The sequence below is a fragment of the Semicossyphus pulcher genome, unplaced genomic scaffold (assembly GCF_022749685.1).
Source record: "Semicossyphus pulcher isolate SPU_LCO1_2020_fin unplaced genomic scaffold, fSemPul1.0.p SCAF_3, whole genome shotgun sequence".
Classification (NCBI taxonomy): Eukaryota; Metazoa; Chordata; class Actinopteri; order Labriformes; family Labridae; genus Semicossyphus; species Semicossyphus pulcher.
In genome coordinates this window covers 24,399,566-24,411,922 of record NW_027211704.1, presented here as the reverse complement: position 1 = coordinate 24,411,922, position 12,357 = coordinate 24,399,566, and the positions used below count along the sequence as shown (strand labels likewise).

At 38.6% G+C, this 12,357-nt stretch overlaps 2 non-coding genes across 2 annotated transcripts; both read right to left on the bottom strand.

The window, feature by feature from the left end:
- Window positions 1-7,451: 7,451 nt before the first annotated feature.
- Window positions 7,452-7,524, bottom strand: trnaf-gaa (transfer RNA phenylalanine (anticodon GAA)). The gene has a single exon. It is a non-coding gene; the product is annotated as a tRNA-Phe (tRNA).
- Window positions 7,525-11,892: 4,368 nt separating this feature from the next.
- Window positions 11,893-11,965, bottom strand: trnaf-gaa (transfer RNA phenylalanine (anticodon GAA)). Its single transcript has one exon. It is a non-coding gene; the product is annotated as a tRNA-Phe (tRNA).
- Between the last annotated feature and the right edge of the window lie 392 nt (window positions 11,966-12,357).

Genomic DNA, 12,357 nt, shown 5'->3' with positions numbered 1-12,357 from the left:
ACACATGCTCAAACAGACCCTGACAATGATGCACATATTCTCACCAGAGAGGGACAGAACCAGCATGACGAACACAACAATGCTGTCACTGGGAAGTATGGCTGCTTTGCTGACACGTGTTGTTGGCACTTGGCGTTGGGTAAGTAGCACAACGTCACAGTCATTAACCCTTATGACCTGTGTGAGTCAAGAGGAAAAGATGTGAAATGCAGAGACTAAAGAATGTGATATGATAGTGAATGTGTGCGTCTGAGTTCAGAAGTAGAAGTGCACAGACAAGGTGCGTAAACTGGTGCACCTGGTTGTGTCAGTCCTCAGATGATGATGTCATAGATTCTCATCGGGCCTGGAAAACTTGAGCAGTCTTCTTAGAATGACAAACAAGTATATTTTTACTACTTCTCGCTCATTTTATCCATTACTTTTTCAGTTACTTCCTAATAAAATGTATTTTTCTTTATATACAGTATATTTCAGTGTCATTGAAGTCATATAATAGATTACAGTTGTGTATGAAGACATTGGGATTTAAGAAAGTGAAACATAAGCAGATTATTTAAAAGCTATAAAAGGTTAAAATTCAAAATAATAATAAAGAATTGGATTCATGACAAATAAAATAATCTGAATACATACCTGACTTAAAGGGATAAAAAGGGAAAGGTTAATTTGGGTTATAATGACATCACGGACCCCATCGAAATAGTTGCATTTATTGACTGTTTTTCAAAGGTGTGATGAGCAGAAACGGCAGAATAGCAGACAACGTCATGGTATGTGAATATACTGTATTGTATTTTTTTACACTAACAAAGTTCACCCACAACTTTGTTCGGTGAAGAGAACAATGATTGCAAACTTTTCTCAATTGCAGCTTTGATTTGATGACGTAAAACACACCCAGGCTTTTGCAAAGGTCAGCACACTTCAGAGAAAGACCAACACCGATCTGAACGACAACACACAGACTATACAAAGAAACAAGGCCCCCCACTGTCCTTTGAGCTTTTTCAAGGAACAGAGAGTGGGTTCCTTACTTTCTTCTCAGTCTGACCGAGAAGACAATGCCTCCTTTATCTCTCAAAGGACATGAGCGAGGTCATACTCTGTTCCCTCAGACAACCCCTCCTTGTCACACTTGGTCTGCATGCATCGTGGTGGGTTATGTCACAAGAGCTCCACAATAAGAGCATCTTAGAAAAACTCTGGCATACTTCTCCTCTGTGGGCCAGATCTCTCCAGTTTAGGGACACACTGCTCTGAGTTATGCAACAACTGAGGAATATTATTTGTTGCTTTCTGTGACGGCAGAAATGCGTTGGGGTGGCTATTCATATGGAAATTGTATCAGACGTTTATGCGAGTATTCTTGTGTAAACAACTGAACTTGTTTATTGGCAGTTTGGCAGCTTGGTGATGATGACAAAATAAAATCTTCATGTAACGACTTCATCAGTCAAAATATGTTGATTTTCTACTTTAGAGGTGAGATGAAGTACTAAAGAGCCACACCCTTTACCACACCTCTCCTCTGTTGAAAAAAAGATGACTACATTCTGCATAGATGCACCTGGGGATGGACAATTTACATGCAGCCTCACCCATTATGTCTCTTTTCTGCCGCTTAAGTTTAGTTTAGTTTAGTTTTTTGTGAACCCACCCCCTGTCCCCTCTGCTTGTGTGTCCCTCTCTCGTGTCACAGAGATGTGTGTGCATGAGTAAGTTGCCAAGTTGAACGAAAGTTCATGGTGGATGAGTTGTCCCTAGTTAACCCAAAGTTCATCACAGATGTTGGTGCAGGTTGACCTCGGATGCCCTCTTTGTGAGGCCTCTCAGCTCTGTGGCCTTGACAGGTGCTGAGACAATCGGTTTACTGATGCAGGTACCCTCCCTGTCCTCCCCTCACAAAGTGTCTCAGAGTTTATCTGCAGGAGTCGATGATGAACAGGTTGACAAATTCTGAAGCTCAAGTCAGTAGAAAGTTCCCAGACTTCCAACAGTGTCATGGACAAAAAGGCAAATAAAACAAACAAGAGCAACAAAAGAATGTCAAACTATTTCAAATCAAATATGAAACCCATATTTCTCCTTAAACACATCTAGGCACAGGCTGTACCTTGACTAAATCTAACGCGAAGTGTCTTCCTGCGCTGTCAGAAAGCATTCAAAGCAGACTGAGGGACCTGAAACACTTTGTCTCTGAAGAGGTTCTGAAGTTTGCCTTCATCACACGTGGAAAACACATCAGGACAATCTGCAGACACTTTGTGAAAAGGGTGACATCTGAGATTCTGATTTAAAGAACAATTAAGTAGATGGGGTAGATGGTAGCTCAGTGTGTAGGGACTTGGCTTGGAAGCATGGAATTAGGGGTGGTAGGTGCCAGTTCCCCTCTTGAGAACTATCGAAGTGCCCTTAAGCAAGACACCAAATCCCCCGACTGCTCGGAACACATGTCCATGTGCAGCCCCCTCACTATAACATCTCTCCATTTTAGCATGTCCATAGGGTCCTGTTTGTGCATGTGTGTATTTCAGGTATTGTAAGAAATTAAAAGTGCATTTCATTTTCGACCTCACCTCTGGAATAGAGTGCAAGCAACCTTTATGTTGCTTTGGTAAAAATTTTAAACAACTTTTCTAGATTTTTTTTACTGAGGCAAAAACCTTCAAACAGGATACTGAATTTAAAAAAACTCAGTCGCCACTTTATTACATGCAATAAAAATACACCATTTAAACAACTTTATATGGATAAGAATACTTATGTTGACAACTTGCTGTGTTGCCCTCCGGTGAAAAGGGACACAGCTTTACATGTGTTTGCTTTGTGGCTTTGGCTGAAAAGTGAAAGTAACTGTCAGATATTTATAACTTCAGGTTGAGTCAAGGCTCCCTATGGCCCGGCAGTAAGACATCAACCACTCCACTGCTCCACCTGTTATGCAACTGGGACAGGAATGGGGGAAAGTTTGTTCAATAGAAGTCACTTCTGCTCCAGTTATGCAAGCCTTCAGGCGATGCCAAATCGACCGGGCCGTCTGTGGGAGCTGCTTGGAAGTGGAACTGGACTGAATAGAGTTTTGATTAATTAGAGCCAAAACATCCTCTCCCTCGCAACCGTTTATCCGTCCGGCTGCCTGTTGGGTTCTCCACCTGCGGGTTTCATTCAGCTGCCTAATTGAATGGGTTTAGAGCTTGACTGACATCCTCAGGAATTCTTTGTGGCTTTCCAAGAGCAGAGGAACAAAGCCACAAGGAACCCAGGCTGCAGCGTTGGAAATCAAAAGGAAGAGAGGGAGAGGGATCTTGCATAACCAACAGCACAGTATATAACATGGTAACAAATTACATAGCATCAAATGAGAGAGCAGAATGTCTGTTAGGAAATAGACACACAGTAAGTTTGTAATCTGTGTTGATTTATGTGCTTGCAGCAGCTGAGGGGGAGGGTAAAGCACGGGAGAGATGTACATTCTAACTTTGAGCATCATCCCCATCAATCACACAGACACAATTACAGTTTGTTTCATGAAGGAAAAAAGAGTTATTATTGCATTAGAAGAAAAAAACAATAATCTCCTCGATATTTTGTTTTTTTACCAGAGGGTTTTGGGGGATAGAGATCAAACTCCTCTATTAAAATCATTAAATATATTTGTAATCTTAGCTTCTCCCCTTAGGTAACAGCCAAGCATGTTTGATGACTCACTTGAAATCAAGATACCCTGGGGAAAATATTTAAAGTGACCAAGGCCTGAACTGTAAGGTCAGATACATGCTCAAACCATAGCTTGTTTGTTGTCAGCTGAACATTCAGTTGTAAAAAAAAAAACAAACAAACAAAATTCTTTGGAAAACAGTATGGACTCAGTTTGGAAAACACTGAAGACGATCCAACTAGAAGTTAAAGTTGTAACAAGGTTTCCGTAGGTGAACCTGCGGAAGGATCATTACCGGTTGCCTGATCATTTTCAGTGTCTTTTAAATCCTGAGTGGTGTCTCTGCATATTTTTAAGGTAAAAGCATCCAAACCAGCAAACAGTTCACAATCACTTAAAAAGATTAAAAAACATATTTAAAACAGTAATAATCTTGAGTTAAAAATAACGTGTTAAAATAGTATTAAAATACATTTTAAAACACTTCTTTTCTATTTAAAATGTGTTTAATGTTAAAATGTTTATTCTTTCTGCTCTGCTTAAAATGGTAAATTCACATCGGTAATCGATTGGTTTTGTCTGAATTTTGTTATTGTTTCGCACTTCCTGTTTAAGCCAGTAGGGGGAGCATGTTGCTTGCGGCTGCTGCTCATTACATTTTGGAATTAACCTTTACAGGTAAAAATAGCGTGTTAAAATATATATTTAATTTTGTACATGAGCTTTCTGAGTTAAAACGAACAGGAATGTATTGACATGGTTGTGTTTAAAGACAGTTATATATGTTTTAGTGTGTTTTATTCAGGAGTGACTGCTGATGCTAGAGTGTTGACCGTAGCAGTTGCTAGCTTACTTTGTGCAGTTAAAGCGTGGTTCGGGAGACATGTAGCGCCAGATAGCAAGCATTATTTAGTACTTACTTTGTATTTTGTGGTTAGTAATTTAGATGTGTTGTATAACTCGGTTTGATGATGCAGTGCATCAATAACTTGTTATTTGTACTGTATGGCATCTGTTTACTGTTGTAAATTGCCCTTTTGAATGTTGTTAAATAGATGTCTGTTTAATTTGCACTGAAATTCATTATAGCAGCAACGTGTGATTCTTCTTTCATTCCTATTTCTCCCCTTTACAGCATGCTGTGCAGGGGTGTAACACAGTCACCTTTGTTTTGGCCCCATAAGTGGCAAATAAAATGCAGTGAAGTTGTTAAAGATAAATTTGTTATTTCTGACATCAGGACACAAAACACACAGACTTGTGATCGGTCAGGTGGGATTGGATTTTTACACCTTTCATTTGAATTTCAAGCTCCTGTAAGGAACTTTCGTTTTGTGTTGATTTTGGCGCCCCCTGTGGACAAATCCGTACCTCTTATCTCTTTGCTGATTTCGTCCTGCACATGCTTAAGTGGTGGTTTTTAACGAAAAATCGCACCCTGCTTTCTTTAACAGTCCTATGTATCACTCACTTAAAATTTTTGCCCTGGAAAATGTAAACAAAGACAGCGTGCAGTTAATTGCTTCGTCTGACACCTACCCCCCGCCAGCTGTTTCAGGCATTGGAAATAACTTTGGAGAAATAATCAGTCCTGTTGATGGTCTGGTTTGCTTTTGTAGGTCATGAAGAGACATCTGTATTAAATTCAGTCTGTTTCATAACCAGTTAAAAACTCCTCACAGGAGCTTTAAAGCAGAAAAGAAACGAAGAAAGATGCATGATTTAAATATGGAACTATTGTTGGTAACAGCTGTATACTATAAAGTGAAAGGTACTGTATGAGGCTTTTTCAACTTTGGTTTTTGTTTGTCTGTAACCTGTTCCCTTCCTCATTCCTGTTTCTTGTCCTGCTTTGATGCTTAATTTCCTTCCTGAAATCGATCATGTTATCTTTGCTCCAAGCTTTTTAACCCTCACTTACAGCGAATGAATCACAGGAACAAGGGGAACTATGTGCCTCATTTTGCAGGAAGTTCTAAAGTGATTGCAAGTTTCTATCAGGCCTAAACTGAGCCACCTCTTTAGTTCCATTAAAATATCTCAGTTCCTGCAATTTTTAACTGAATGTGAGCCTGCAGCACCAGAACATTTTGCACCTTTTCTGTCCCCTCCTGCCAATTTCCCACATTGTTAGTTTGCTGAATCACTTTCTGTCTGTTCATTATCAATGCATCGCTGATTAGCACATCACCACGGAGAGCTGGTTGGCCATTTATTCAGGTTTCAATGGGAATGACGCAAATCCCTGCCCTGTTGGGTGCCCCGTGGCCAGGACCTGCTCTCTCGGATTGTGGCTCTCTTGCCTCTACACGTCTCCGCTGGCACTGAGACAGGTCGGAACAGCTGAGAGGGCCAGAGCAATGAGAGTGAACCACAGGAGGTCCCGTAAACCTGCTGCAGTCCTGCTGAGGCGCTCCTGGCACCATCTGATGTTGCACTTTAAATGTGTAACACAAGAGGTGTTTTGTTGCGTAATTGCTCATTTTGCAGGTCGACCTGATGGGAACCTATTAAAGGAAATGTATACCAATCAGTGTATGTCTCTGTTTGCACTGTGATGTTGCTGTTATCGTAAGGCCACTTTTTAATCCATCACTTAAATTTAGTTGCAGTTAAATCACCCTGACCTGGTCCACAATTATTATTATATTACTGATGCTGATCTTTTCCTCCATATCTTATCTCCTTATCCTAATTTTTATCTTCCGTTTTTGCCTTGTTGTTGTAATCGAATATGAATGTATATCTATTTCATCAACTGCCAGTTTTCTGCATACACATTGCCAATATGCTGCTTACACAAATCCTATCCTCTTTCTTTCACTCCTCCTTCTCTCCTCTGTTTCTTCTTTTTATAACACTTCTATTCCTTAATTGATTTTATTAATTTGTCAATATAATTTGCTTTATTATTCAATATTTCTCCTCCTCCATCTTTCAAATGCCTGCATTCTCTGGTCACACTTAATCATGAGTAAATACATGAGACTCTCATCCACACACCTCTTTTACATTCAATTACAATATATACATCACACACAATATATCTATCTATCTATCTGTATGTCAGTTTGCACTAAAAAGTATAATAAAAAAGCATCTGACATAAACAAAAACATCTGTGTGGTTACAGCGGTGATAAACAAAAGCTTTTTATAAACATGTTTGGTAAGGGTTTTGTTTGATTATGCTCTTTTCTAAGCAGAAGTCTGTTTGTCTTGCAGTGTGCAGGTGCAATACTCCGTCTGCATTATAAGTGTGTGTGTGTGTATGTGTGTGTGTGTGTGGTTGTCAGCCATCTACTGGTTGTTAAATGTACTACTGCTGTGTACAATTATCCTCCAAAGCATTTCATACAGTTAAAATAAAGAACACACTAATAAATAAATGCATTATTTTGAAACATTAATATTAAAAGTATGCTGTTGTTAAAAATAATAATAATAACATAACGTTATAATTATAATAATGCTGCAAATCATTCAGGCTACATTCACTATAAGAATATAAAACAGCCTACTTTCTCTACAGTGTATAAAATGCTTCCCTAGCATTAAATTGGTAGATTAATTGAACACCCTCTATATAATATAATAATAATAATAATAATAATCAATATGTGAATTTTTTATGTGTAATATTGAATTATTCCATATTGCAGTCATTAGTTCGAACAGGCTCATTCATTACCACTGTTCTTAGACAAACTTGCACCCCATATTCCACAATAGCAGGGCTGAATCAACATGTTGTGATACATCACTGTTACTTTCAAAAGCGGACCTCCGAATGCCGAAACCCGGGATCGAACCAGGGACCTTTAGATCTTCAGTCTAACGCTCTCCCAACTGAGCTATTTCGGCTTCATACCCGACACACATGCCTCTGCAATTAGTTGGTGTGCCCACTAGAGGTCGATCTAGTACATGATATGGATACGATGCACTCAAGCACAGCTGACGGACTTAAAGGAAACGCTTCATTAGATATATTTTTGGGAAGCTGTTTACTACAAATAACCATAAATACATTTTTGATTACATTTTGAAAATATAAAGAACAACAAACATAGTGTAGACATCTTTAATATAATCAATGATCTGATCAAAATCATACCTTATACTTATATTGTACCATATCATAAACCTTAGACCTCATACCATACTGTATTATCTCATCCTGCATACCATGTCACTTTATCCCATAACTATCACTTTATCTTTTCACCTACTCCTACTGGTATAACAATTGTAATACCTCGTATTTTTTATTTTTACTGACCTATCTATTCTTATTTTTATACTGTATTTACTTACTTGCCATTTTGTCTTCGTACTGCTGCAAAACCGGAATTTCCCCCCTGGGGATCAATAAAGGATTATCTTATCTCATCTTAAAATTACATGTCAATACATTTTCAAAGGAAGTGGATTTTTGAAAGGTATGCCTTTGATTAACAACGATGATTGTCAATATTCCTCATATAAAAATATTTTAAAAAATCCCTAAATCCCTATCTAAATGTATTTGTGTTCTCGGTTTTACCGACTTCCAGTAGAGTTGTAAGTGATCACTGTTTAATTGAGCAGTGAGAGGTCTCATAACTTGTCCTCAAATTTTGCATTGCCTGTGATATTTCAGAGTTAGACATTGATAGCATCAAGGCAGTGGAAAGCGTTGTACTCTCATTAAAAGCACTCTCACATTTGCTGAAACCCGGAATCGACTTACACACATTTAGATCTTCTGTCTATTTCGGCAGATGATATATAAAAAATATAAAAGCGCAATTTTACAGTGTGCCCGCCAGAGGTCGCTCTGCCATCAACAACTGTCACAGGCTTTATTAACAGATATAAAAGGAATGTGTTTGATTATTCTTCCTATTTATTGATACCAAATACCGTTTTATATTTAAAACAATGCTTACAATTTTTAAATGTACTGTCTGAAAACATTTGCCTTAATTAGAGGGAGTAAATAATGGTGCAATATGCTGACAGGAGGCCAACAATCACCATATTATGGTAACAGTGAATTATAGGTTTCTACTAATCACAACGAACACAATGAATGTGCACTTTAACATACAGATTCACCCACACGCCTTACCTTATAGTCTCAGCTTGGCTTTGGAGAGGAGTATTCAGTTCTCTGAACAATACAGATAACAGTGTCCAGAGCTTCCTTGAGGAGGAGCTTTTGCAAGCTAGGTGTTCTACGTTCAGATCATAAAATGTGGGTGTTGACAGGCTGGAAGAAGACTTTGGCAGAGTTTGGCCCAAATTTCAACATTTATTCTGCTGGAATAAAAGCAGCAGGGAGTCCGTGATGGAAGAAGTCAGCCATTAGGCCAGATAAATTACAGATGCAGCATATGTGGCAGATGTAGAACTAGAAATGTTTATAGGCATTTTCCCAGACCATTAAAAGGTCCAGCAGTCTGAGCTAATGTTGTCCCAACAGTGATACAGTTAATCTAACAGTTTAATGGTGTCTCAATTAACGACAACAACGCCTGGTTGTTTGGAGGAGCACTGAGTGTTCGGATCAGCCGCAGGATCAGCTCAGTGTTCCCTCAGTAAAAGCATCATCATATGAGCCCCTAATGTACAGTACTCTACATGATCATCATGCTGTTTGCCTCACAGCGGGGTTTCCTGCTCATTTTCAGTACTACATGTTCCCTTAAAACATTCAGCTCGAATGCTTTGCTGTTTAAAAAATTAGCAGTAAGCTGTGCAAATTGCTTTATTTTTTTCTCATGCTTTTACAACACAACTATTATAATATTCAAATAGTTTATGTTTACTGATTTCCCTGTTATTGCTAAAGTTGTTTTTTTTCTGCCTCTACAGTTCTTTGGTGCTGACTGACTTCAAATGTTGGACACAAGGTGAGGGTCTGATAAACACTGTTTTGGAAGCAACAGCTTCTTAAACAAGTTGCTTTCATTAACTACCTCACATGATCCCTTCCTGTACGTCTTGTGCTTCTAGGGTCATGGCTGACCTTAAAGCTTATAAGGCTACTCTGTTCTCTTTCATCACAGAGGTTGTAAAGTGGTTTAACTCAGACAAATAACTGCTTAACAGGTTTATTAAATGATGTACTGATTTATGGCAGACAGTAAAATCAATATGGGTGTACAAAGGAGAAATACAAGTTGAGTATGTGTGTATTGATGTCGTAATGAATGGAGTACATTTAAGATGTCATTACATGTGCACTCTGTAACACATATAAAACACCGTGCGTATATGGAGATGGAAAAAATACAATTTTATTACATGTGTGAACAGTCAGGAAAGAATCATTAAATCTTGTTTCTGTGTTGTATTGTATGATGCATATCTGTCCTTCTTTGTCTTCTCAGATTGAGCCTGAAGCCTGCAGACTGACACAGCAGCAGCTCTGATCTGTGGTCCACAACAGCATTCATTGTTGCATGTTTTAAAACATCATGCAAACATGTGAGAGGTTGTGTATGCTTTACAATTTAGAGTTCATACCTCATAAACCATATTATACAATATTCAGATTCTTTGATCTCCTTCTGCTTATGGGTGGCATCATCAGCGTTAAGCAATATGATGAAGGAGAAACACTTTCTCTTCCATTCTGAAAAAGCCCTTTGTAATACAAGATCCTATTTGACCTTCTAACTCTATAATGAGCTTACTTGTATTCAGTCATCCAACAACTCGAGCACGGTGACATCATGTTGGACACAACTATTTATAAAGCATAAACATGAGAGCAAAGCATCATCATTCAAGTAAGCACGGTTAGTACAGGAATTTCCCTCACTCGCCCAAACAAAGTGCAAATTGTGGGAAGAGTTTAATTTTTTATAAAAATTATAAAATTATAAAAATTGAAGTCTAAAAGGCCACTATACAATACACGCTCAGCAGCAAACAGCAGACAGACACTGTTAGAGACTAGTTGGCGAACATAGTGGGGCCTTTAACAGCTAAAGAGACAGATTACTCTTTCAGAAGCTGCTGAAAGCTTAGCAGCTGATGCTCAGTCCGAGAGGTCAGTTTTTAGACAGACATGGAGAAGACAGGCGTAGTTCAGCTACAGCAGATATTAATCTAATAGTGGAGACACTGATATTAGAAATGAGTCTAATGTTAGAGGCTTGGAGGTGCCCGTCCACTTGGCTGGTCAGAAAGCCCATGTGCCCTCCTGGTGTCATGCAGCACCCTCAGGTCTTTATCCTCCCACAAGGAAATTCATTAGCAGCAAAGTGAAATAAAAACACACATTTACAAACATCGGGCAGCTTCAGGATGAGCTGGTTTCCTGAAAGAAAGCACAGGGGAGGGAGAAGGAAAGAAGGGAGGCTAATAAAATTACTAAATCATCCTTACCTATCACAGCTGTGGCAGCTGTAACGGTGAAGGAGGCATCTCTTTCGAGGACAATGAGGTCCTCAATGTCCTCCTCCAACTCAGGTGACACCAGCAGCCTTTTCTGCCTTTATGAGGAATTTTAATCTAAACAGAGAAAATGACCATACACAGAGTTCCAGTACATGATATAACAAGATAAAGAAAATGATAAAGAAATTGTGTACAGTAGGCTACTAATAACCTATATTCTTATTTTTAAAGTAAAATCTAACAAAACAAAGAGGACATCATTGTTACTTCACACTGTTTTTCTCTTTTTCTGTTGTAAAATAAAAATAGTAATTAAATACAATTAATCAATTAATTAATGACAGGGCCTATTTTTGGCTCCACGGGATCTATCATGAAAGATAATTTTGTTAAAGATTAAAATATCATTATTATAATAAACGTTATATGAACTACACAGACTAACTCAGTTTATTAGAAATGTTAGCAGCTTCCATAAGTGAATTCAATGGTGTTAACATTAAGATGGTTAGCTAGCTTACAAAAAGCAAATATATAGAAATATTAAAACACTCTACATACACGAATTAAATAATGACATTTAAAAAATATAAACAAATATGAAATATAAACATGCTGCTTTAATGTTACATTATGCCACTACAGATAGGCTATCAAATATTTCAGACAACAATATAACAAACGAACACTGCTCTGTGATTGGAGGGGCGGGACATCGCCGTGGTCGGTCTTTGGACAGAAATATAAACAGTTGGATAAGCTTGGAGAGCTTTCCTAGACTTAAAAACGAAGCAATGACAAAAGAAACTGAAGACATTCATTAAAAGCGGAACCCATTCCTGCCGAAACCCGGGATCGAACCAGGGACCTTTAGATCTTCAGTCTAACGCTCTCCCAACTGAGCTATTTCGGCTCGTGCACTTCATGCATGTAATATCACACAATATCGATAGAGGCCACCCGTGAGTTGTGCTGATAACTACTCAGAAATCTCTTGCAATGTATGTGGCAAATTATTTTCACAACAAAATACGATTTGGATATGAGTGTAATTTGATATTAAATGTACATGAAAATGCAAAAACAACATAAAAGGTAGAAGCATTGGCCTGATTGTTCTCGGTTTTGCTTTGCCCGGCAGGCTTCATCCCACATAGATGACCTTCCTCCCGTACTGCAGAGGTCTGAGCGCTTCCCTCCCACGCAGCACAAAACCCACGCAAAATTTCAAAACGCATGCTGGTCGCTTTTCAACTAGTGCGTGCAGTATAGCTCTCTGGGAGGAGCCTGGCATGCATACTGCAG